Raw genomic sequence first — 25,438 nt, forward strand, 5'->3', positions numbered from 1 at the left:
AACTGTACATCTGGTTGGAGCGGCTAGGTATTTAAACCTTAGGACACATAGTCCCGGACACCCAGTCCTGAACACGCAGCTCAGGACACCCAGTCCTCACCGTATTCTCCTTGAGCTAAGGTCACATAGACCTCGCCCAATCACTCTGGTAAGTCTTCAAGGTAGACTCCCAAACCTTCACAGACTTCGTTCACTGGCAATCCACAATGTCTCTTGGAAGCTCAGAACGCGACGCCTAACCGGCTGGAGGATGCACAGTCCTCAAGTGTAATAAGTCTTCAGATCACACAGACAAGAAGACTTAAGTGATGGCCAATTCTCTCTGGCTCTGGTGGTTAGGGCTTTTATCCTCGCAAGGAATTCTCTCTCAAAGGCTTCGAGGTGGGTTGCTCTCAAACGACAAAAGCCATACTCTCAATCTGAGCAGCCAACCGTTTATGGTTGTAGGGGGTGGGCTATTTATAGCCACTTGGCAACCCGACCTGATTTGTCCGAAATGACCTTGGGTCACTAAGGAACTGACACGTGTTCCAATGGTCAGATTTCAAACTCACACGGCAACTTTACTTGGACTACAAGCAAAGCTGACTTGTCCGACTCTGGACAAGATTCGCTCTCATAGTCTTCACTCGAAGACATAGGTTTTTGGTTTAGGCATCACTTCAGTCATTCTGACTGGTTCTCTTGGACCCCACTTAACAGTACGGTGGTTCCTATGACTCAACACAAAAGAAAAAGAACTACGAAAGATCTAAGTCTTCGAGCTCCATAGGCTTCATATCGTGTCTTCTCTTGTCATAGTCTTCAATGTGAATATCTTCATATACCACATTTGACTTCAATGTCTTCATACATTTTTAGGGGTCATCTCTGGTAGTAAAACCGAATCATGAGGGACTTCTACCTGTGTTATCCTGCAATTCTCACAAATACATTAGTCCCTCAACTAGGTTTCTCGTCAATACTCCAAAATCAACTAGGGGTGGCACTAGATGCACTTACAATTCCCATGCAAGATATTCAGTCTTCTCGATAAAATACTGCAAAAGCTTATGGGATAAGGTACCGAATATTCCCTAGCATAGTCTTTAAGGGGGGAAGCTTATGAGGTATGGTACCTCGATTTCCTCAATAAGATATCCACCGATGGCTTCGAGCATAAGCCACCAAGCCTTCCTCAGCACGATACCCCGATTGTTTCCGAACGCAAGATGCCCAGTATTCTTTTGTACGGCACTAATACAAGACATTAAATTATGAATTGTCAGCATATGGCAGTGCTTTCCAAGTGGCAGATCTACAACAGTTGGTCTGAAACAAAAATCAGTCAGAACAACGGTATGCCTCGAGAATCAGATTTTTGTTCATTCATTCAGTATGCTGCCAAATCCATGCAAGTCTCTTGCACAAGGAAGAATTCACGATACGCATCCGCCAACCTCACCGGTTATTCAAGAAACAAAAACCAGTGGGTGATGCCATAATCAACAAGTCTTGAAGGAAAGACAACACTGAGACAATAATCTTGGTAGTGATTATAAAAATCATCCTCACAAGGTGATATTATTAACCCTGTTGCTGTCTGGCATAATCCACAATAATATTGAGATCTGTATAACCACACGTGACCCGTATAAATATATCGAGGCTCAAAACATGAACCAGACCAAGGTATGATTGCCAGATATTGTATGTAACAGTATTCAGGGCCGCAAAAATAATCAAGGATGCATATAAGGTCCCGCTCTTTCAGCGGAGGATCCAGATGAAGAAAGTAATAATGAAGGAGCAAGACCAACAATACAGGTATGCCGGTTAGTATGTGAAAAATGTGGATGCCTAAGACCGTCTTATTCCACGGCAAACCCAAGAGGTATACTTCATTATGGTAAGTCATGCCAGTATGTCAGATCCAGTGAAGCAAACCACCCCAGATCAAGACAGTCAGTTATATCCAATTCAGTGGAAATATTATATGAGAATGAATAAAAGAAACCTGAGTTGGAAACGGTTTCTTCAAGTTAGAAAGAGTATTTAACCCCGAGCAACCAAATCTCGGGGGCGATATTTCTTTAAGGGGGGAGGTTTGTAACAGTCTGGATTTTAGTCCTTTTCTTTTTCCTTTGATTTTCTTGGATTTCCTGATTTGATTTGCTTTTTCATGGCTATGTGGTTCTGAAACTTGGAAAGATCATGTCTTCCTAGGTTTTCTAGTGGCTTGTCACCTTCATCATCATCCCAATATCATTTCATTTCCATCCTTGACCTAACCTAAAATTCTTTTGTTGGGGATATTTCTTAATGATAAAGGAATAACCCTTAAAACCCTAGGTTGTGAAGCAACCTATATTTCTGTCACTCCTAAAATTCCGAAATAGTTCTCATAAATTGTTTGGGTCCTATCTTGCTCAAATATGGAAAAATATTTCATTGCCATGTTCCAAAATAATTCTCCAATAATTCTTTCCCTATTCTGCCCTAAATGGCACTTTGCAAAGGTAATGCTATTTATATTTGCTTGATTTACCCCAAACTTCCTAGACAGCTTTTCCTGTCTATATCATTGGATCATGCCAAAATTCAACTCACTTTGCCTAGTAAATATTCCTGAGCAATTTTCCAAAGTTCCTGTCTGAGGGAAGTGATTATGAAGGAAGTACAGTCTAGGAATATCCAAATGAGTTGCAATTTTTCAAGGTCCTTCCTATGGTCCAATCATGACTCTCCACCAAATATGAGCTCATGTAACTCATCTATGTGAGCCCAGCTCCAAATCTTAGTTTTTGATAAGATTTTCAGTTTGTGAAGCAGCTATATTTTATATTGCTTCATTTAAGCTGAAAATTTTCCAGGGCATTCTTCAATCCATATCAACTCCCCCCACCAAGTTTTAGCTCAACTAGTTAATCCAATTGACCTGTGCAATTTTTCCAAGTTTCTATCCAGAATGAAGCTTTTTGAAGCAAGTGCCACTTTGGTATTTCCAAATGGCATGAAATTCTTAAAGCAGCTTCATATCATCATATAACCCCTCTCTGTCAAATTTCAGCTCATTGAGATCAAGTATGTGAGTGCATCCTCCAAATCCCCAATTCTGGCCAGTATTGCACTTTCTACTGCTACCACCATCTAAACTCATCCTCTTAGTCTAATTTTTGGTGATCAGCATCACCTTAGTATGTGATCATCATCAGACAAACTAGTTACCATGTTACCAAGCTGGTTTAACCACAGAGAGTTACAAACACCTTCTTACTGATTTACTTTTGGAGCTAAGTGCAAATCTCTTCTTTGCCCCTAGACCGATTTATTTCCTCAGTTGGACTAAGGGCGCCAAGGTCCATCCATTGGACATGGTTGGCCACGCCAAAGAGCGCCGCTTGCGCCAGTGCGCGTGGTGATCACGCTGGCGTCATGGCTGCAGGGGTTCTCTGGCTTGTTCCGGCCACTATGCCCGTGCTCGACTACGTCGCCCTGAATTGGTGCCTCGTCGTGGTTCGCCATAAATGAGCCGCTAGCTCCATGCCCGTGCCATGCTCAGCCACTGCCCACCACTATAGCACTGCTCAAGCTTGTTTGTGAGCTCCAGAGCCTTCCCCGCGGCTATTTAAGCGTGCCCCGAGTCCCTCCGCACCTCACCAGCCTCTTCCCAAGCCTCCTCGCCCACCAGAGTCCTCGGCCCTCTCTTCTTTTCGCCGGAGTTCGTCTCGGCCATCGCCGGTCTTCTCGTTTTCGGCGAACCTAGCCCCTCTCCTCTCTTCCAAAGCTGTCCACCGTGTTCCCCTCCTCTCAGAGAGCCTCCCCACCCCACTCGTTTGACACCGGAGTCCCTCTGGACGCGCCTCCCGGCGCTTGGCCGTCGCCGTTGCTCTCGGCCACCACCCCGACCGAGTCCATCCGAGCCTCCTCTCTCCCTCCCGACTCCACCACCGTCCTCCCCGTGCTCCGCTGAGTCGTCCCACCCCCTTGCCCCCTCACCGGAGTGGCTGCAGCGCCGAGCCCCTCCACCACCGGCCACCTCTGTCTCCCCTCGGTACTCCACCGCCCCCACGTCCTCCTCTCCTCCCCGGGGCCGGCCGACCCCCTGAACGGACGCGCCACGCCGGGCCGCAGCCTCCGGTGGCCTCGCCCTGGCCGGGGACGGTCGGAGCCGGCCAGGCCGCCGCCGCTCCCTCCCCTGCTCCTCTCCTCTGTTCAGTGAGAACAGGAGCGAGAGGAGGAAGACGACGTGCGCCCGCGCCTCCCTCCCCTGCCCCTGGGCCCGGCCCGTCAGTGGCCCAGGCGCCCCCGCTGACGTGTCAAGTGTACACGTATTCCGGTCAGTACCGTTTCTTCCTTTGAAAGCGTATTTTCCCTTCCTTTTACTAAGAATACGTTTTCCCCTCTTGAAAGCGTATTCTGTTCTACTGCAGGCTAAAGTACGCTTTCACTATTCTGAAAACGTATTACCCTCAATACGCTTCTGCCTTATCCACTCAGGGACCCGTTGGTGATAAAATTTTCATAGATTGGTCCTTCTTCTTCTACACCTCATAACTCCGCAACCGTAACTCTGATTGAGGTGAAACCAACGCTCACTTCTTCGTCTCGTCGAGCTCTAGATTTTGGTAACATTTTAACTAGGTGTTCTCATAGTGAAAATGACCATTTTGCCCTTGCCTTTAATCAGCCCCCTCCGAGAGAAAACCGTCCGGCGTTTTGCTCCGTGGCTTCACCGCACTTCTTCCTGGAGTCTCCGTCACCCCAGGCAAGCCACAATACCGACTTGCGTGATAGTCATGCAGTGGCCATGGTTTTCAACTTGAATATTTATTAAATGATTGCTTGTTTAAAATATGGTTATCGTTGGTGTGGTAATGCTTCTGGGTTAGTGCTTACTTGCTTGCTTTGTTGTTATGCACCTGGTTATCATGCCCTGCTAGTTGCTAGTATTACTTTCATATTGCCATGCTTGATAGTAGTACATGTGGGGTTGGTCATGTTCTTCAATGCATGATTAACGTCGGTTACCGAGTACTGTTAATATGCGTTGTTCCTTTGCTGTTAGTTGGTTAAGTGTTACTCGGTAATGTTATTGATGAGTTCTTGCATGGTATTTATGGTTGATGCTAGTGGTCATGTTATGCTATGAGTAGTGCTGCACTTGTAATATTTATGCTCGTCATTATGCCATGTTCAGTTGGAGATTATTCATAGTTGATATGGTGGATAGTTATGTTGCATCCCGTGCTTATGTTGATATCATGCTCATTCTTTGTATATGCATCATGTTATGTTATCATGGCTCAGCATATTGCATTCAACTTTAACCGGATTAAAGTGAACTTGAACAACTGTTGGCTGAGCCATGGTGCCACCATATCGAAACTGACCAGTGCAACCACGCTTACCTTATAGGAAGGTCCTAACTGGGTCTATTGTCGTGCCTCTCACTGGTGCCTCCAACTAGGGAAGGTTATGGGCGTGCGTACCCTGATCAGGTAAGAAGACATAACCTTGTGTGCCCGTTGTTGTTATTTTTATGGATCCGGTCCCCGTGAGGGACGTTTGGCCACGACGGTGGTCGTTGTGTCTTTGGTAGACACGGGGCCACACAGGACTAGCCTAGTTGGGAGTGGGTCGGAGTGGCCAGGAGAGTGTCATGACAATAGATTGGTTTTGTCGGAACGCCGTTGGTCCACCCGAATGGGGGTGCGAGGCCATGGGTTCCGTAGTGTGGGTATAGTGTACTAACCTCTGCAGAGTGTATATTAAATCTATCGATAGCCGTGCCCGCGGATAAGGGCCCAGTTCGTGTCGGTCCCACCGTGAGTCAATAATAATAATAATAATGTGCTTAATAACAACCACTATTCGATGATGAGATAAGTTTGTTGTGATTGCCGGAAAGATCACCGTTTGAGACCAAGTGTTGGTCATGGTTGTGATCGCCAGAATGATCACCGTGGTATCAAGATACCAAGTTGTTGGATATTCGTGATGTTGTGCGAGAATCATGGGTAAAGATCAAGCTCCTTGTGGTCATTTAATGATTACTACGGTATCGTTTATACCAAGCTTAATTTGATCCTGAGATGATCGTGTGATGTCCGAGGTTGGTAAGTGATGCATGTACTGGTTACGAGGTAACCCGGGCAGAATAAATGGTACATGTAGTGTCATCATGTTGCATGCTAGTATCATCAGATTTATATGTTCTTGCCATGATCATATTGTTTTAGCAGTATTATGTTCATGTTGTTCATGTTATGTTATCCTGATGATCTCATGATAATTCCTGATTAACCGGTAATTGCCATGCTGTTGTTTGTCTTGAATGCTTCTGGTTATTGTGAGCTTGCAAGTACATTTAATGTACTGACCTGGCGTGTCATGCCAGTTTGCAGGTCGTGCCTGGATTGCTTTCTTTTTTTGTGGTGTTCCTATGTTCGCGAGCTAGGATAAACGTTCCAGCGAGAGTCCCTGTGGATTGGAGTCCATCATCGTCGTTCGTTGTTCCGCTGCCAGTTGTTGTTCTGCTGCTTCGAGTTGTTATGCTGTTTGTATAGAGCAACCGTTGTTGGCGTAGTGTCGCCGTGCCGATGTTATCACTACAAAAAAATACACTTCCGTGATGATACATGTTTGTCACAGTAGGTCGCGTTTTTTGTCATGCATGTACATCCATGACGATTTTATGACAAAATCAAGATAGTCATACCTGTGCTGTCGTAGAAGTGTTCCATGACATTACCAAAATTATCATCACAGAAGTGTCCACTTCCATGATGATAAATCGCGCGTCACAGAAGTGCTTTCGTCAAGGGTGATCGACACGTGGCATCCACCATAACGGAACGCCGTTAAGCTATCAGGTTGGGTTTTGGATTCGATAACCCGTTAACAGCCCCGACCAATGGGGATTTTCCACGTGCAAAATCATCATTGGCTGGAGGAAACACGTGTCGGCTCATCGTTGGGACAGATGTCATCCACTCATTGGACGGAAGGCGCCTATGATACGTCGACACGTGGCACGGCCCAACAGAGGCCCATTCCTGTGAAAAGATCGGCCTGTTTGACTTGGTTAAAAGGTGGCGGGCCGGCCCATGGAAAGCCTGTTAACGGCTTGTTCATATATAGCCCATTTACAGCCACTAACCCAATTCCCGTTACGCCCTATCCGAATTAGGCCCAGTGGTGAAACTGGCCTGTAATGAACAGTGTATCACTTTATACCCATTAACATCCCGTTATTCCGTTGGGCTGTTTCCAGCCCATGTTATCTTTCGGCCTTCTCAGAGCCCATTTATTCTTGGGCTCATTTCTAGCATTCGTTTACTTACGGCCCGTTACTGTCATTTTCTGCTTGTGGTCCAAATTCAGCCCGTGGTTACAGTCGGCCCGTTTGTGGTCCGTTAATACATTGGGCCATTTTCATAGCATCATCAAATACGGCCTATTAATGATGGCCCGTTATGGTCGGCCCATGAACAGATGATTCCAACTCTAGCCCGTTTACGGCCATAATGTGGTCTGTTTAGCCCATGTTTGGCCAATCGATCATACGGCCCATATAAGGCCCATTGATGATACGACCCGCAGAAGGCCCATTGTTTCTATGGCCCGTAGAAGGCCCATTGTTTCTACGGCCCGTAGAAGGCCCACTATTTCTACGACCAGTAGGAGGCCCAGTGCCACTACAGTAAATATTAGCTCATGGTTATTGTGGCCTAGTTTAAAAAAATAGGTTATTTCAGCCACTAGCTAACCGCGGAAAAAGAACTGCAATGACTACAAGCAAACAAATAAACAAGACAACAAGGAAATAAATAAGCAAGCAACTAACATAGGCTATCACAGCTATTACACATATTACATCCACTGAGCATCAAAGTTCGCCACCAGTGCAAATATAGGGAACAAAGCAACATATCATATACACTGGTTGTCAAAGTTGGTGACCAACGCAAATAAACGCCGCAGCAAAACAAATCCAGAACTGAAACCACTTCAGAAGATCTCAAGAAACAATATCCTGGGTACCCATAATGCTGGCAAGATGCTTAGTAAGCTTATTAACTTTCTCTTGTTTGGCGCTTAAATCCTCCAGCGCTTGCTGTTGCACCAGAAATTATGCATCTGAATTCTGCAGGGACTTCCTCAGTCCTTCAGCTTCCTGTCGCAGCACATCTGATCGATGTCTTTCAACTTGAAGTTGAGACTCAAGAAGATAAACTAATTCAGGCAGCGAGTTCGAAGAGCTTGTGCCAGCAGTAGCGGCCAGTAACTCGAACATTACATCAAGACAGGACTTTTGGGTTCCCTTATTGTCGTCAAGATAGCTTTTATCAGCTTTCTTGGAGACCAACAGGGATGTCTCACTATCTTGAACCTTATCTGCATTACTTCGTTTACCATTGGATAACGCAGTACTGTTCTCCAATATTTTGTCCGCATTCTAAAAGAGAAACAAGAAGACACATCACATGTTTACCATGTTGTATATGAAACTCATTTTGGTAAATGAGTTCAGTAGTAAAGTGGACAGGATAACAGCATGAAACAAACATATATCTATGTACCATGGTCACTTTATGGTCTATATCATTCTAGTTTTTGTTGCCAAATCAAGATAGAGACACAGTTCAAATAATTTTTGTTCAAGACAAAGCAGAATAGACGGAATATAAGTGTGGGTAACTATAGAGCAATAACAACACTTGTAATGTGCATGGCATGAGAACATAACTATTTATTCAATTGAAACTGAAATCAACATAGAGCAGGTTAAAACAGCAAACCAGTTAAAGAAACAGGTTTAAAACATACCTGTTGCGCCATTGGAGTTTCAATTCCATCCTTCAAATTTGAAAATAGTTGGTATGAGTAAATACAGTAATGCAAGAGCAAAGGAGTATGAACCATAGCTACAGAACCTGACATGAGAACAAATCTTCTTCTCCTTTAAGCGTTGAGTTGGAATTCAGAGTGGTGGTCCTCGTGCTTTGGGCACTGCAGTTCCCCTACTAATTGCTCGTGTTTGGGTGCTCTGTGGTGGAGACGGTGTTGTGTCAACTGGAACTGGGTTACTATCTGCCTAGGTTGGGGTTAGAAGGGGTGTAGCTGGTTCTCTGTCCAACTGGGTCGGGGTACAATCTGCGAGAGTTTGGGTTATGTGTGGTGGATCTGGTCCTTCGGCAAGTACAACTATGGTTCTATCTGCATCAACTGGTAGCACTATCTTTTCTAAAGACCGTGTTGTTACTCCCTTAGATACTGCCATCACGCTCTCCAAATCAAATGGCTGATAAACAAGAAAAGTAATTGAAAGTATAGACATTGTATGATAGACAGGTGCAATGGATAGTGGGGAATAAAAGAGGGCATGAAATAATTCATATTTATGTTGTCTAACCAAACAGGATAGCATGACACAATTTCACATATATGATGGCTAACTAAACATGATAGCATGACACAATTTCACATTATGATGGCTAACTAAAAAAGATGGAAAGACATAGTTCAAAATATGAGACTATGTAAACAGGATGACATGACATAACTATATAATGTGTTTATTAAATAGGTTGGCATGCCATAATTCACATACATCATGGATAGGATGCCATAATTCAAAATATGATGACTGTAAACACTAAACAGGATGAGATGATATAACTATATGATGTCTTTATTAAATGGGTTGCCATGCCATAATTCAGATAGATGATGTGTATGTACTATGTAAACATGATGGCATGATATAGTTCAAATATATGATTTATATAGTAAGCAAGTAAGCAGATGGCAATCCATATATGATGTAAAAACTAAGCAATGCAAGACAACATGCATGACATGGGTAATATAACCCTGCCAAGTTTGAGCATAGACCTCAGGGGGGAAATAGGACTGGTCATCAGTCTCTGAATCCTCCTCTGAGGAGCCCTCTGTAACCAGCAAGATGTCTGCTTCAGCAGGTAGCATTATCTGCTCTGAATACCTTGTTTTCATTCCAGATACTTCCATCACCGCTTCAAATGGCTGATGCACAGGAAGAGTAGTTGAATATACAAACGTTGTCGACAAATGGAACACGTAATACAAAAAAATGATAGCATGATATAATTCACATACATGATGATTGGCTAAACAACATGGCATTGCATAATTCACATATATTATGCCTTTGCAACAAGATAGCATTGTATAATTCACATATATAATGTCTTGCAACAAGATGGCAATGCATAATTCACATATATGGTAATTAGACACTGAACATGTGGCATTCACACAAAGCATGTCTAAACTAATCAAATGACATAGCAATGCGAGACACCATACGCACGATATGAGCAACATAACCCTGCCAAGTTAGAGCATACACCTCGGGGGGAATAGGACTGGTCATCTGTCTCTGAATCCTCCTCTGAGGAGCTATGTGTAACCAGCGAGATATGCACTTCGTTAGATAGCATAATCTGCTCTGAAGACCTTGTTTTCACTCCAGAATTTGCCATCACCGTGTCAAATGGCTGATGCACACGAAGAGCAGTTGAATGTACTAACATTATTGACAAATGTAAGATGTAACGAAAAAAAGGATGGCCTGATATAATTTACATATAAGATGACTGGCTAAGCAGGATGGCATTGCAAAATTCACATATATGATGCTTGGCTAAACAAGATGGCGTTGCATAATTCACATAAACGATGAATAAACTAAATAGATGGCATTCGCACAAAGGATGTCTAAACTAAGCAGATGACATATTTGATGTATAAAGTAAGCAATGCAAGACACCATATGCATGATATAACCAACATTAGCATGCCAAGTTAGAGCGAAGACCTCAGGGGGTAAATAGGAGTTGTCTTCTCCTTCTGAATCCTCCTCAGAACAGATATCTTCCTCTCGGTTACAATCCGAAATGCGTGGAAGGGGGCTGCCTTTGCGCCTACCATGGAGCGACGTCTGCATGAAATTTTATTACCATGCAAGGCTCATCTCTTTTGCTCTACATGTTCAGTTCCATTGTTTACAATAACTGTCATGCATAGGAATAAAACATAGTGAGATTATGTAAGGAGTGCATGCAGAAATCCAGAGTGATGGTAGAAACCTGTGGATAGACCCAAAACCAATAATAGCAGGCAGATAATGGCTTCAGTTAAAAAATACAGATAATGGCTTCTTTACTGTTTGTTTCCCACCCAACATGAAACTCATAGTAGACACCGGAGATTAACCAGATAGTAGATAGATACTATTGATAGCGGCCCCGATATGTACCCCACAACCATTTAAAAACTCAAGTTTGACCATTAGTTTGGAGATGACTCAGAGTCTAATCGGTGAACAGGATGATAAAGTAGCATGTAATATTAAGTGATGCATAACGTAAGTAGACACGAAAGAGTGCGACCTCTCTTGCGGACCCATGTAGTCCTCGAGGTCATCTGCTCGGTTGATGATGGTAATGCAGTTTTCATGGCTACCAGCGGTGGGGAAGAAGATCTGAGGTGGCGAAAGACAGTCTAGAGGCCGGATCCCTGTTGTGCTGGACCATTCTGTCGTTGGAGCAGCTGAGCTGGGGTGGACGACGGCGCAGCAGGAGCGGGACAAACCATGCAAGGTTTTCTTTGACAACTATCTGTAAGAGAAGTAATTCTGTAAGGGCTCGTTTGAATTGGAGGATTCCGACAATGCAGGGATAGGAAATAGGCAGGAATAGGATAGGAATGCACGTGCAAAACAGAGAATTTAAAAACACAGGATTTCTGCCAATCTGGGTGATCGATTCACAAAAATTGGAAGATCACAGGATGCAAAGAAGCATGGTGAGATTAAGTCAAACCACAAGAAAATGTACGGTTATAATGCCATTATGCTACTATCTCTTAGTCTTGTGCTTCATGAATAGGAATTTTAAAAGGAGGACAAGTGAAAATTAAAATTCCTACGTTTTTTCTTTCAAGGAGACACTAAAGGAACAAATCCGTGTGCTCAGTGGACAATATATATATATATATATATAACATGTAGAGTAAAAAAGAGATGCAACAAGTGTACAACCTCTTTGGCGAAGCCATGTCGATCTCAGCATGATTGGGTTGGCCGGTGAGGATGCTCCGGCTGACTTTGCTGTCGGAGGAGGGGAAGAAGATCTTAGGCGTCTGGAGATGGAGCCCGAGGTACTGCTCCGCTGTGATGGAGGGTTTCGTCATTGGAGCAGCTCCGGTGAGTTGTACGACGCCGAGGCTGAAGCAGGACAAGAGAGACAACAAACAACGTTAACCTAAGTGGAATTCTAATAGCATCTCAAATACATGACGTAAAATACATAACCACAAAGTGCTAGATGTAAAATACATCAGCTGCTCATCTCTGAACTTAACTGTCGAAACTGAACTTAACTATCGAAACTGAACTTAACTATCAAAACTGAACTTAAATGTCGAAACTGAATTTTGCTGTCGAAACTGAACGCACTAGCAAGGTGAGGCTACACGTCGGTCGACTGACTTTTTCATCTCTGGTCAGTCGATTTTGCAGCCGTTGGATACGAAATCAAGGGCCTGCGGTTCATCTTCAACCTCCACCCCCCTGAGCTGCCAGCCACCACCGGCCAAACAGCAGCCCCCCCCCGCCGCCCGCCGCCGGCGGTGCGCCGCCCCGCCCGCCCCGAAAACACTCCCCACCGCCGGTCCGCCGCCGCCTGGCCATCCCTCTAGTCCCCCCCCGTGCCGAGCTTTTTCTCCGGTGATCCCCACGCCACCGCCCCGCCAACGCCCCGCCACCGCAAGCGACCACCGCCCCCATCCTGAACCCTAAGATGGATAGTGGGGTACCTCTCCGGCGAGCCCCCTCCCCGCTGCGGCTGGTTCTTCCTTCACCCCGGCGAGCCCCCCCCCCCTGAAAATCGACTGACCCAAAAGTCAATTCAGTCGATTGAAGCGTAGCTAAATCGGAGCAGCATCGCAAGAAAGAGCAAGAGCGAAAGCAGCAGCGCGAGCAAGAGCAATAGCAAGAGCAGACCAGGCAGGGGACCGAGAGCAAGAGCAGAGCAGAGCAGCAATGCAAGCGAGAGCTAAAGCAGTAGCAGCTCCTACTGATGTGGACGTCGCCGCCGAGGGAGCGACGCCGTGGAGGAAGTGGCCGGCGACGCCTCCGTGGATGGAGCCGCGCCGTGTCGGCTCGAGGCCGAGCGCCGGCAGCACCGTGAGATCGAATCAAGAAGAAAATGCGGTGATTAGTGTACAACCTCTTTGGTGGCGCCGATTAGGCCGCAGCTTCATCCGAGGAAACGGTGATGATGATGCTCTTCCGGTGGTGCGGGTGAAGATGGCGGTGTGGGAATGGAGGTGGCGTGAAAGACGAGGGGAACATCAGGGCAGCTCCTTGGAGGTGGAGGACGGGGTGGCTGAACCAGCGGGACGATCAGATCGATGACGGATCCTCATCCGGTATGGTGGATGAGGGACGTCGAGGTGTTGCTGTGGACGACGTCGTCGGGGAAGAGTCTCGGCTGGGTAGCGGACGGAGCAGGGTGTGGGGTTTTGTCAATGTTTTTGCGGCCTCGGTGTACGAATGGGTGGGCGGATGGGATGGCAGTGGGGAACCATGGCTTAGAGACGCGCTTGTCCGAAATGTGGGGTAAGTTACGAAAGTACCCCCACCGATTTGAGGCGGTTCTTTCGGTTCAGGGGTACCACGGGCATTTCGCGTGTCGGGATTTCACAGGAGGTGGGAGTTTTCGCATGCATTGTAATTTCGGAATAGCAAGGCGTGGGTTGAGATGGAGGGAATTGTCGGAGCACAACGAGACAAACATATATCTGAAATATTTCGGGCTAACAAGGCGCGGGTTGAAATTTCCAGACAAGCCTAACATGTACTGTATCAAATCAATGCGCACTACAAATGTCATTCAAAACTTTGAATTCATGTTATGTTCAATTAAAATATTACACTACGTGTATAATGCATACAACCTAATACTCAAATGAACGTTTTAGTGCATTCCAAACGTATATACTACCACTTCAATATGAACTAAATTTGAATTCGTTTCTCTATTTGAATAAGATCTACAGTAATGGTTGTTGTGAAGTCAAAGCATTTGAATTCGTTTCTCTGTTTTAATAAGATCTACCATCATCATTATTGTCAAGTTAAACCATCGTTTGTGTATTATCTTCACAGCACACCACATGATTAGTCTCGAGTTACATACGAATTATGTGTACTATATGAACTCAAACTAGATTTTTTGAATCCACTTTATTTTGATTTCAAATCACATTACATTTCTAGCTCTAGCTAGATCTTCATAATCTAAACCATGTCTCATATGTATAATGTGTTTATCACATTATGTATGGTGCCCCGCCCCCTACGCCTACAAGTATTTAGATGTGAGTTGCAAACACCACACATTACCACAAATTCAAATAAAATGTGAGAATGATCGATATATAGTATTGTTTAGATTGTTCGATATTTAGTTGTAAGCTGCAAACGCCACACATTATCACAAATTCAAATAAAATGTGAGATTGTTTGATGTATAGTCTGGTTTAGATTGTTCAGCATTTAGCTGTGAGTTACAAACGCCATGCATTATCACATTATGGTATAACATGTGCACATCACGTGTATCACCGCTATATTCATGCATGCAATGTTTAAAACACTATGATCTCCTATTCAAATATATGAATCCACTTTCATATCAAATTATGATCTTTGTTAGTCTCTTACACCCACACAATCCTCTAACCTTTGTAGCTACCACTAACTTTCTCTCGTGCATGCACACGCCCTCCTTGCCCTCCCCCTCCCTCGGCATTCTATCCACCGGGCACATTTATTTTTTTCTTTAGGTCGTTCTCCCAGAGTCTCCACAACTCCTTTCCGACACACACCGATCGATAAACCTCTCCAGCGATGCCTTCCTACAACATACACACACACACCTTCAATCTCCTCCTTTATGTGTCCTTGCCTCGTGTCTCTCATACGGTCAGACACACGTGTAAACTCTCACCCCTCTTTTCATCGATCTCACAACCGCACACTCCTCCCCCTATCTAGCTAGTAGTTGGGCCTCTCGCACCACCTCCTAGCTCCATTCTCTGTCTATCCGTCTCGATGGGCCTTATTTTCCTCTAACAAATGGACGTACACCGACCGATCTCTCGCTATACATATAGCTAGCTTGGTCCTTATAACTCGTTTTTACCCACACGTCAATCGATCTACCTCATTAGTTGTGTCTCTCCCTTCCCCTGACAAAAAACAATTGATCTACCGATCTAGTTAGGTTTGCTTACCAAACACATGGTTCCCCTTCATCATCCATGGATGCGTCCCGATAGATCTATCACGCACAGGCACACACAGAAACACATCCCCACTCTTATTGATAACATTGCAGTTCCACCCTTAGTTTGTCTAGTAGGCCTCTCCCACCATCTTCGAGAAGCAACTCCATCACCCATCCAGCACTCTACACCTATCCCTCCCTCTCCCTCCCTCTCTCTCTCCTCTCTCTCTCTGTCCCATCATATTTCTCGTCCTTCAGTTATGTATGGATGTCGACCGATCTCCCTCAAGACATAGCTGGGTCTCTCCTTCTCAACACATATATGAGTCATTCTACCTCTATAGTTAGGCCTCTGCCTACCCCTCCCCCACCCCCCCATACACACCGATACATCGAGCGCTCTAGTCATGTCTCCCTGCCACACACAAACTTGGCATGTGCCCTCTAACGTTCCGGTAGGCCGGTCGCCCTATATCTTTGACTTGCACACACACACACACACAATTTCGATGGCTCTCTTCATCGATCTCGCACCCACCCACTTGATCCTCTCTTCGACTCTATCGATAGCTATGACCCCTCCCTCTCTTCTCCTGGATTGCCCGACCCTCTATGTATGATATGGATAGGCCTCCATTTCACACACATTGCATGCAAAATTTTGTTTGAGATGTCATCGACACATATTCCCACAAATAATTCACGAAATCAACCCCCCACCCCACCCCCACCCTAAAACAAAAAACACTCACAAACGTGGTTTGTATCTCTCACACACACCCACACAGGTGGGGGACGTGCACGAAGAGAAGAGGTGCATGCACGGCGCACGTACTCCCGTCTCTTTCCCAACCACACCTGCGTGGGTACACGGTGGAGCTCATTTCTGTACGAAAAAGGCAGCCCACGTGGTAATTTGGCACGTGTACTGGTTGTCCACTTGGTGGAGGGAGGATCGTCTACCTCAGGTGAACAAACAAATTGCGACTTGACGTGTTATGTCAAAAAAAAGAGGCAAACCATGTGGGGCCTACCTTAGAGACAAGGCTCTATACACTGGAGTACTTTTGATGTGTCCCGTCAACTCGCAGAACGAGGAGAAGCTTGCTTAGTACGCCATCTCCCCCGTTCCTAAATATAAGTCTTTGTAGAGATTTCACCATGAACCACATGCGGATGTATATAGATGCATTTTAAGTGTAGATTCATTCATTTTGTTCCGTATGTAGTGGAATCTCTACAAAGACTTATCTACTAGTAATAGCTAGCCCCCACCACTAGGAATTCTCTATCCTCTCCTTGAGCCACATCATCAAAATTGATGTAGCCGTTAGATGAAGTAAATAGTCCATAATAGCCGTCTGATCTAGAGGTTGAGAGGCTCCGCACTAAGCCACACGCAAGCATGCAGAAATACCGTGGCACATGCAAGTGAGTGGGTTTTAAATCACATCAACATGTCTGCATGCAAGCATGCACTGGTAGCATGCATGTAAGTGAGCTTTAAGTCCCATTAACATGTCAAAAAGAAAAATATAATCCCATTATGCAGTAGGAGTTGGCTGATCTTTTTTCCTTACGTGGGATGATCTAAATGATGATGGGAGTTTATTTAATTTGGCTACCACATTTGTCATGCGGTTATAGAGTTTTTTTAGTTCTATGAAATCGATAATTTTGCGCAGAGAGATATACCGCTGTTCCACGGCAACGCGCAGGGACTCATCTAGTAATATTTAGGAATGGAGGGAGTACTATGTAAAGAGTTAGGTGTCGCACGGTGATAGTGTGAGGTGGGCCATGTAATCACTGAGCCTGCGTGTTTTCACTGCTCTTGCACGCCACCGCTGTAAGAATGGAGAAAATTGTAATCTAGTAGTAGTACCTCCTTTCGCCGAAAGCGTGGGACATCCAGCAGTCCTACCACCTCAGTAATAAAGACCAATGAGCCGTCAAATCACATAGACCCAGCAGTAAGTTGGACAGACGAAGCAACCATCACTCTTGCGCAAGTGAGAGGTCGCGTCCGCTCTGCCCGGGCATGAATGCGGCACCGATTCTTTGGAGCGGTGCTGACCGTTTCGGGCGGGAAGCACGCGCGAGCGATGGAGGGGCTTTGGGTGGGCCAGGCTGGTCAGGAGTGGGCGTGGCAGTTGTCCGTATGTCCCTACCGGACATGCCCGGAAATGAGAGGATGCACCGGCTCTCGCGGCTAGAATCGTACACCACACACCATCTCTCTGTAGGAGTAGGTCGATCTGTCGCTCTCTCTAACACACACATGCTGTTAAACACACACACACACACACACATGCACACGCACACGGACGCACCTTGGTCCCGTTGCACCTTCTAACGTGACTTATTACACCTAGACGGAGGGAGTAGTAAGTATACGAGATACGGTGGCACACTGACTTAAGTCGAATACAAGTGCCCAAAATTTGTGTGCATGTTATAATAAGGATTCACTTAAAATAATACGTGAGCGAACAGAGGGATCAATTGGACAGTGTTCCCGAGCAGTAGCGAGATGTGTGAGGTAAGGAACACCGCTGGCGCTTTTAATTTTTCTTATTAATTTGTTTGTTTCACCCTCTGACTGGTGGGACCCAACGTACTACGTGGAGAGAGGTAAGGTGACTAAGGCTGCATTATTTCTGCACCACTGTGGATAGTCTTACCACCAAAGCCACATGACACGATTATGATTGAAATCCCAATGACTCCCACACACACAAAAAAACACAGCATGCTTGTCACACGAAAGCAGGAATGTATAAAAGGTTATTTCCCTCTCGTTGAACATAACGGGAGGGTTGTGTAGCTGGTTAGCCTGTTCCCTCATCAAACTTGAGGTCTCGGGTTCGATAACTACACTTGAGCATAATTTGTGCCAGGAGGATTCTTTGACTGGTCAAAATGTTTTCTAGGGTTTGCATGCTTCACACACTCTCTCTAGTATATATATACACGCTGGAGCCTCAACGCTTGTATTTGCTCTCTTCACACTTTCTCGCCCTCTCCTGATGGAGCCTCAGTGCTTGTAGTTGCTCTCTTCACACTCTCTCACCCTCTCCTGCTGGAGCCTCAGCGCTTGTAGTTTCTCTCTTCACACTCTCTCGCCCTCTCCAGATCTAAACAAGACTTCGTTCGCCTCTCTCTCCCCTCACTGCTGCTCAAAGAGCTGGCAGGATCCGTCCGCCGGGAAGGGAAGGAGGCTTAACACTATCGCCGTCGGCGAGGGACTAGCGGCGCAGCTGTTCACTTTCCACCTAGCGGCGGCGCGGGAGGGCCTCCGACCCCTTCTTCTTCATCGCCGTCCCGTCGCCCACCGAACCACGCCCCAAGAACCTTAAGGTATAATTTACTTACTCCACATGCATTGCTCTAGCTGCATGTATACCATGAATCTAGGACGTGGTTCAAAGAGGAAAGGAGTGGGGGAAATTAGTGGGAAAAGTTGTATATAGCATGAATCTAGGACGTGGTTCAAAGAGGAAATGAAGGGGGAAAGTTGTATAGCATGAATCTAGGACGTGGTTCAAAGAGGAAAGGAATGGGGGAAAGTAGTGGGGAAAGTTGTATCGCATAAATCTATGACGTGGTTCAAAGAGGAAAGGAAGGGGCGAAAGTACTAGTTCAAAAAGGAAAGGAAGGGACAAGGCTGTAGAGTTTGAGCAGGACTAGATTTGCTGCGCTCACATAGGGAAAGGTGTCTAAAGATAATAAAACTGGGACCAACAAAAATATGCTCCTTGGTTGTTTGTTCTTTGTTGCAACAGACTGTGCATGAACACAGTACATCGGTAGACGCACATGGTGCTGGTGCGTCCACTGTCCCGTGCAACTCATTAGCTGTTATTAATCTAAGGCCCTGTTTGGTTAAAAACTCCCTAGTCCCTACCTGCTTGGTTCCAGGGACTAAACATGGACTAGAGGTTATTAAATGACATGTTAAAAGACCATGTTACCCCTAGTAATGAACTAATAGAGACAAGGTGCGTTGCATGGCAGGGGCAACTATTGGAAAAGTCCCAAAAAGACTCCCTCGTTGTCTTTTTCTTTAGTCCCAAATGCCGACTTTTAGTCCCTAAAAGTCCCTCCTGTTTGGTTTAGATGGGACTGACACGGAGTTTTTTTAGTCCCTACACCAAAATGTCCCTGTAAACAAACACCCTCTAATAATGCCGCTGGAAACTTGATGCAATGCCACAGTTAAAAGCAAATTACATGTTTAACGAATTTAGTGTTAATATAATCTCTATGTTAATATTAATCAATGCCACTGTTTGAGAAATGCTACTATCTTGCTTTCTTTCCCATTTAGATAAGGTAGATGGTTCTTTTTGTTGGCTTCTGTGTCATCCACCGTTATTGAACACTAATTGTTTCCTTTGCACCTCTATGTAAACAGGGTTATGTACTTCACCTCGTTGCCATTGTGACCTTTTGTTGCACTGCACAAAACACTTTTGTTTTAAGAGTGTTTTGTGTAGTTCAACCAAAATGTCACACTGACAACGTTGCTTGATTGCTTGATCTTAGTGGAACTGCACAAGAGGAGATCTTACTTCCTATCCGTTAAGGCAAATTTGGTTCAGATCTTCTTCTTGTGAGTTGTTTGAATTCCGCATCATGAGAGGTCAGTACTAGCCTTCTTTCACATGATTTTGTAGTGTGCTTTCATATGTTGTGCTACTTGTACGATAATGTTGCTTGATTTTAGTGAACTGCACAAATGGAGACAAGACTTCCAATCTGTATGTGCACCGTAATATCCCATTGAGGTAAGATAAGGATATTTCACAACTGTTGGCCTGTATTTTGCCACTTTCATCAGAAAATTAAGTTTAGTACTATACTTGTGCTCCCTAATTGACATGCCTAATCTTACATTGAAGGCGAAGCTTGTCTGTTATTCAACCAAGTGATGAACGGGAAGAACAAGCGGAAGAAAAACAAAAATCAACTCCCGGTGCTGTAATGAAGCACTGGAACTGTGATGACACAAGTAATGATATAGTTTTGCATCTTAATTTATTGCTATGGCTGGAATGAGCAATTGTTTTGCCACTGATTTGATGCCACTCTTAATGTAATATGTAATTATCTCTACTTGTGCAAAGAGGGATCTTCTTTGAAGATACCATATATTTTAGTGGAACTGCACAAGAAGATGTTGGAAACATTAAACTAATCGAGGAGTATATATTAAGCATGGCCACCACCGTAGATAGCAACAGATGGTTCCAGAGAAGTGCTTCATCTGTATGCTCTACACAATAAGCCTCCTGACAAAGGTTGGTACTCGCCCACTGATTTCATCCATATGATTGAGCTTTGTCATCTCTATTGGTGTTGTGCTACTATTTAGATACTGTCATGAAAAGGTTGTATTGTCCTTGAGAAGTGCTTCATCTGTGCTGTTTTAAATATTTCCTTTCCTTTTTTTTCGAGCAAACAGGGATGCTAGCATTTAGTAGTCCTCTTGTCTTTGCACAACAAGATCATCTTCCTCTGAAGAAGAATATGGAGTACATGAAGTGACTAGTTCCGATTATGCTAGGATGAAGAAGCCCTGTCTATCTTCTCATCAGAAGGAGCAGTTGAAGGATGGTTACATTACTCCCCACAAGACCAAACTAACTTCAGCTCAGAAGGACTGACAAATCTCCATTTTTTGCTGTGATGCGCGAGTACAATGTTGTTCTAGGATTCTTTCTGGCGAGTTCCATTTTTCTAAAAGTGTGCTCTACATGGTCCATGTATGTGCCTGTTGAAAATGTCAATTCATAGTACAGTTTGCTTTAGACTAATCACTTTTTTGTATTTGTGCAAACAGGGGTGCTCAGCTTGATTTCAATGGGAATTGCACAAAATGTTCATGAATACATTGAATCATTCATTTCCACCACAAGAAAGGAGGTGCCGATAAGTTCAAGGTGTTGCAACATATAAGGGCGAAATCATACAAGCTACGCACGAATTTGGTTGATTTTGGTGGAACTGCACAAAAAGAACAGATGGTCTATTTAGCACGAGGTGCCATGTCAATGTCCGAACTGATGGCAAACCCTGCCCATTCCACAATCGTAGGTATTTGATATTTTGGAACGGAAAACCTTGTCAAATTTTGCTCATTGATTTTAGCAAGACATGCGTTTGATATTTTCGAATGGGACGCCCTTTGCTGTCAGCAGCGTCGATCAATTTTTTCTTTATTCTTTAGTTGTGAAGTAAATATTGCCTCTGACATGTGAGTCGCTGAGATGCATAATCATCGATTGTTTTGAATGTTCTCTATGAATTGCCAGGCCTGTGTGTTTGATTGCAATGTACAGAAACGCTAAAAAGCTGCTCAAACTCTTTGTACTCCTTCTGTTCCTTTTTACTTCACACATTGTGGAAGTGCATGCTTTTTTGTATAATATTGGTCAAAGTAGAGATACGTTGACTACAGACAAAACTTGTATGCAGACCAGAAAGGACCGGAGGGAGTACATGTGAAACTGCTGCAAACTAGGTGATCACCCTGGGAATAATGCTAGCACGTATTGTTTTGCATGTTCATCCAATGCCAGTGATACAGGAATTCGAACTAATTGAAATAAATTCATTCATACAAGTTGCTTAACTGACATGTGGCATGTTGGGCCTACGTGTCAGTCAGCCAACTGCACCAGCAGTTAAGTAGAAGCAGCATTCTTCTCCAGCGCAGCTCTCCGACTCCACGTCACCGCCAAGAAGCTAACCGGCCGTCAATGGTCAACCCGCCTAGCTTGGCTTTAACCGGAGGGTAGCAGCGGTGGCCTTATTTGGACCCGAGCGGCGGTGACCTACCGTGTTATACTCTTCCTCGTTTTCTGTGTGGCGCGGCCTCGTTGGCAGTGGGGAGGGGCCTTGGCGGAGCCGGCGATGTCCTCTGTCTCGTTGCCGGCAGGGTGGGGCCTCGGCTGAGCCGGCGATGTCCTCTGCCTCGTTGTTGGCGGGGAGGGGCCTCGGCGGAGCCGGCGGTGTCCTCTACCTCATTGTTGGCGCTGCGGGGCCTCGGCGGAGCAGGGCCTCGTCGACGCCAGCGGAGCGGGGACTCGTCGGAGCCGGCATTATCCTCTGCCTCATCCTCGGTCTTGCCAAACAGCGCCTCGCCCGCTTCATCGCCCTCTTTGCTAGCCTCTTTGTAGGCAGCCGCAGCCTCCGCCACCTGCATGCGGTACCGCCAGCACTCAAGGCGGCCCTTGCGGGCGGAGCGGTACGAGTCGAGCAGCGCCTCCTGCTCCGCCCGCTCCGCGGCGATCTGCTCCTCCGCCTGCAGGTGCTCCGGGAGGAGATGGTGGTTGTAGGCGGCATCGGCCTGCGCCTCCCGGAACTGCTCCTCACGCATATGCCTCACCCTGTCCATATATTGGGCACGGGCCTCGCCGATGGTCATGGTGCAATGCACCGGCGAGGATGGCGCGGAGGAGGGGGTTGGCGCCGGATCATCGACTTCCATGTTCTCCATTGGGACGTCGTCGTCCTCCGGCCGCCTGCCGGCCATCCGATCTGCAGCAATGGCTACCATCTCCTTTTGGTCCGTCGTCCGCCCGTCCGGAAAGAGCGCTGGAGCGCGAGGAATCCATGGTGGGCAGTAGTGGCGTGGACAGGAGAAAGGGAACGGATGCAGATGACTGCAGCTATGGACGGCGCAACGGTTTATATAGCAATTGTGGGCGGGCGGAGGGACGGACGTGTGGCGCCGGAGTAGCCTCCTTGGCAACTGCGTATCATTAATGTGGGCGGCAAATGGACGGAGGGACGGCACTTGTGTCGTTTGAAGGCGGAGCAATCGCCTGCACCGGGAAGCGGGGCGGGCGGCGCTGACTGTTTCGGGCGGAAAGCGCGTGCGGGCGAGGAGATGACTTTACTTGGATAGGATGACAATGGGGACCCACTAGGTCCATAGCCTCACATAAGCAAGTGCCTCCTTATTATATATATATATATCTATATATATAACTATAATTTATTTTGCTTCCTCCTGGTTTCCTAACATCACGGTCCCACACCATTGTCAACCTATGTAGTAGTCAATAAACGAGAGAATTGCACAAGAAGCGACCGACAGCTGGGACCAAGCAGCTCGAGCAGTATTTGTGTTTTTTAGGTGTGAGCACTGCAGAGTTTTTCGATGTTTATCCCAGATATTAATTTTTCTCCTCTGAACAACAACAAAAACATCGCTGCAGGTATTAACTGGGCGGGCTGTGGCCCATCTAGCCCAGGCCAGATATCCAGCCCAGATATTAATTTTTTTTCAAGCTGAAAATGGCTAGCCCAGCTATACTTTTTTTTGGAATACCCAGGCAAGGTCAAGTTGTTACTCTCTGCCCCGCTGGGCTGCAAATCTTTCCTAGGAGGGATGCATTAGGCTTAACAAGAAAATGGGCTTTAGGAAATAATAAATGGGATGTAATTATAAAAATTGGGCAGTAACTATAAAGAAATGCACCAAACACGTGATTACTTTATAAAATATTATTTTTGGATATTGAAAATTTTAATTTCATTAATTTTTGCGAGCGCAATGTTTCGTTGGATTTTTACGTAATATAAATTTATATTGAAATTGTATTTAATCTGACTAAAATTTCGGGATAAAAATATTTCGGATCCCATCAAAATATGGGAAATTTTATTGAATTCTGTTTTGAATGGTTGGTTGAAATGGGCTGTACTTTTAACAAACTGTAAATGGACTGTAGTAAATTCCACTAGAATTCAAAAATGGGCTACACATTCTTACAAATATCAAATGTGCTATAAGTTCTCTTCCACACACTTCTGGCCTTACTAAGTTGACGCGTCCCCTAAAAAAACAGAGTTGACGCGTATGCAAGGCTTTGTCAACTTATAGTCAACACACGGTTCTAGCAGCAGTGGCCGTTGGATGTCCATCCAACGGATGCCATGCTTCTTCTTCAATCTCGGATATTCTAGCTTCACTCGCCCAAAAAATGATTCCACCCCCTGACATCTGGGGCGCACCGTTTTGGAAGCTGACCTGTGGGCCTACTAAGTTGACTTACCAAGGGCTTTGTCAACTTAGTCAATATAAACGATTCTAGCTGCAGTGACTGTACGATGTCCATCCAACGGCCGTCGTGCTTCTTCAACCTTTGGTCTTCTTGCTCCAGCCGCCCAAAGCAGCACCGGTCGTGCCGCCTGCTCCTGCCTCCCGTGGTCGGCTGTGCTGCCGCGGAGGCCTCACCACCCCATACTACTCCCACCGCTGGCCAGGCCATCCCTGCACTCACCCAAACCCCCTGTTATTCTACGGCGACGGCAGCGTAGCCGAACCAGTGAACCCTCGTACTCCTATCCACATGTGCATCCACTGCCGCGTCTTCCCCAGCTCCGCGTCGCCCCCTTCCTAGGCCTCGCCGTCGTCCACCGCCCTGGTGTTCTCGGCGCGGCGTGGTCAACGTGGTCAAGGAACGACTTCCATCGGACGTGGACTGTACGTGGAGAGGCTGACAGCTGGGTCCACGGCAGCCGCAAGGAAGTGCCTCCTTATTACGCGCAAAATAATTATTCCTCCACCTAACAGCAGGGACCCACCGGACGAGCCACCGTATTTCGCGAAAAAATGATTCGCCCCCTGGCTACTGGGACCCATGAGCTACATCTTCGCACGCAAGGAAGTGCATCCAGGAAAAAAATGATTCGCCCCCCTGACTGCTGGGACCCACCAGCTACATCTTCACACACAAGGAAGTGCGTCCGGATAAAAAAAACGATTCGCCCCCGACTGCTGGGACCCACCAGCTACACCTTCGCACGCAAGGAAGTGCGTCCGGCAAAAAAACGATTCGCCTCCCTGACTGCTGGGACCCAGCAGCTACACCTTCACACGCAAGGAAGTGCGTCCGGGCAAAAAAAAACGATTCACCCCCCTGACTGTTGGGACCCACCAGCTACATCTTCGCAGGCAAGGAAGTGCCTGACAGTCGGGACCCACCCGGTCGAAGCGTACGTAGCGTTGTCATTCTGGTCGCGAATGTGTACATACATACTGGTCGATGTAGAGGCGCGCATGTGTCGTAGTAGAGGCGTGCACGTGTCGTAGTAGAGGCGCG

The 25,438-nt window shown here is 46.0% G+C and overlaps 1 long non-coding RNA gene across 1 annotated transcript; it reads left to right on the forward strand.

Annotated features, from left to right (window-relative positions):
- The first annotated feature begins 3,568 nt into the window (after nt 1–3,568).
- LOC125512255 lies at nt 3,569–4,748 on the forward strand. Its single transcript, XR_007285277.1, has 3 exons — nt 3,569–4,318; nt 4,480–4,561; nt 4,670–4,748. It is a non-coding gene; the product is annotated as an uncharacterized LOC125512255 (long non-coding RNA).
- Nucleotides 4,749–25,438: the final 20,690 nt, after the last annotated feature.

Source organism: Triticum urartu, chromosome 6, assembly GCF_003073215.2.
Source record: "Triticum urartu cultivar G1812 chromosome 6, Tu2.1, whole genome shotgun sequence".
NCBI classification, from domain to species: Eukaryota; Viridiplantae; Streptophyta; class Magnoliopsida; order Poales; family Poaceae; genus Triticum; species Triticum urartu.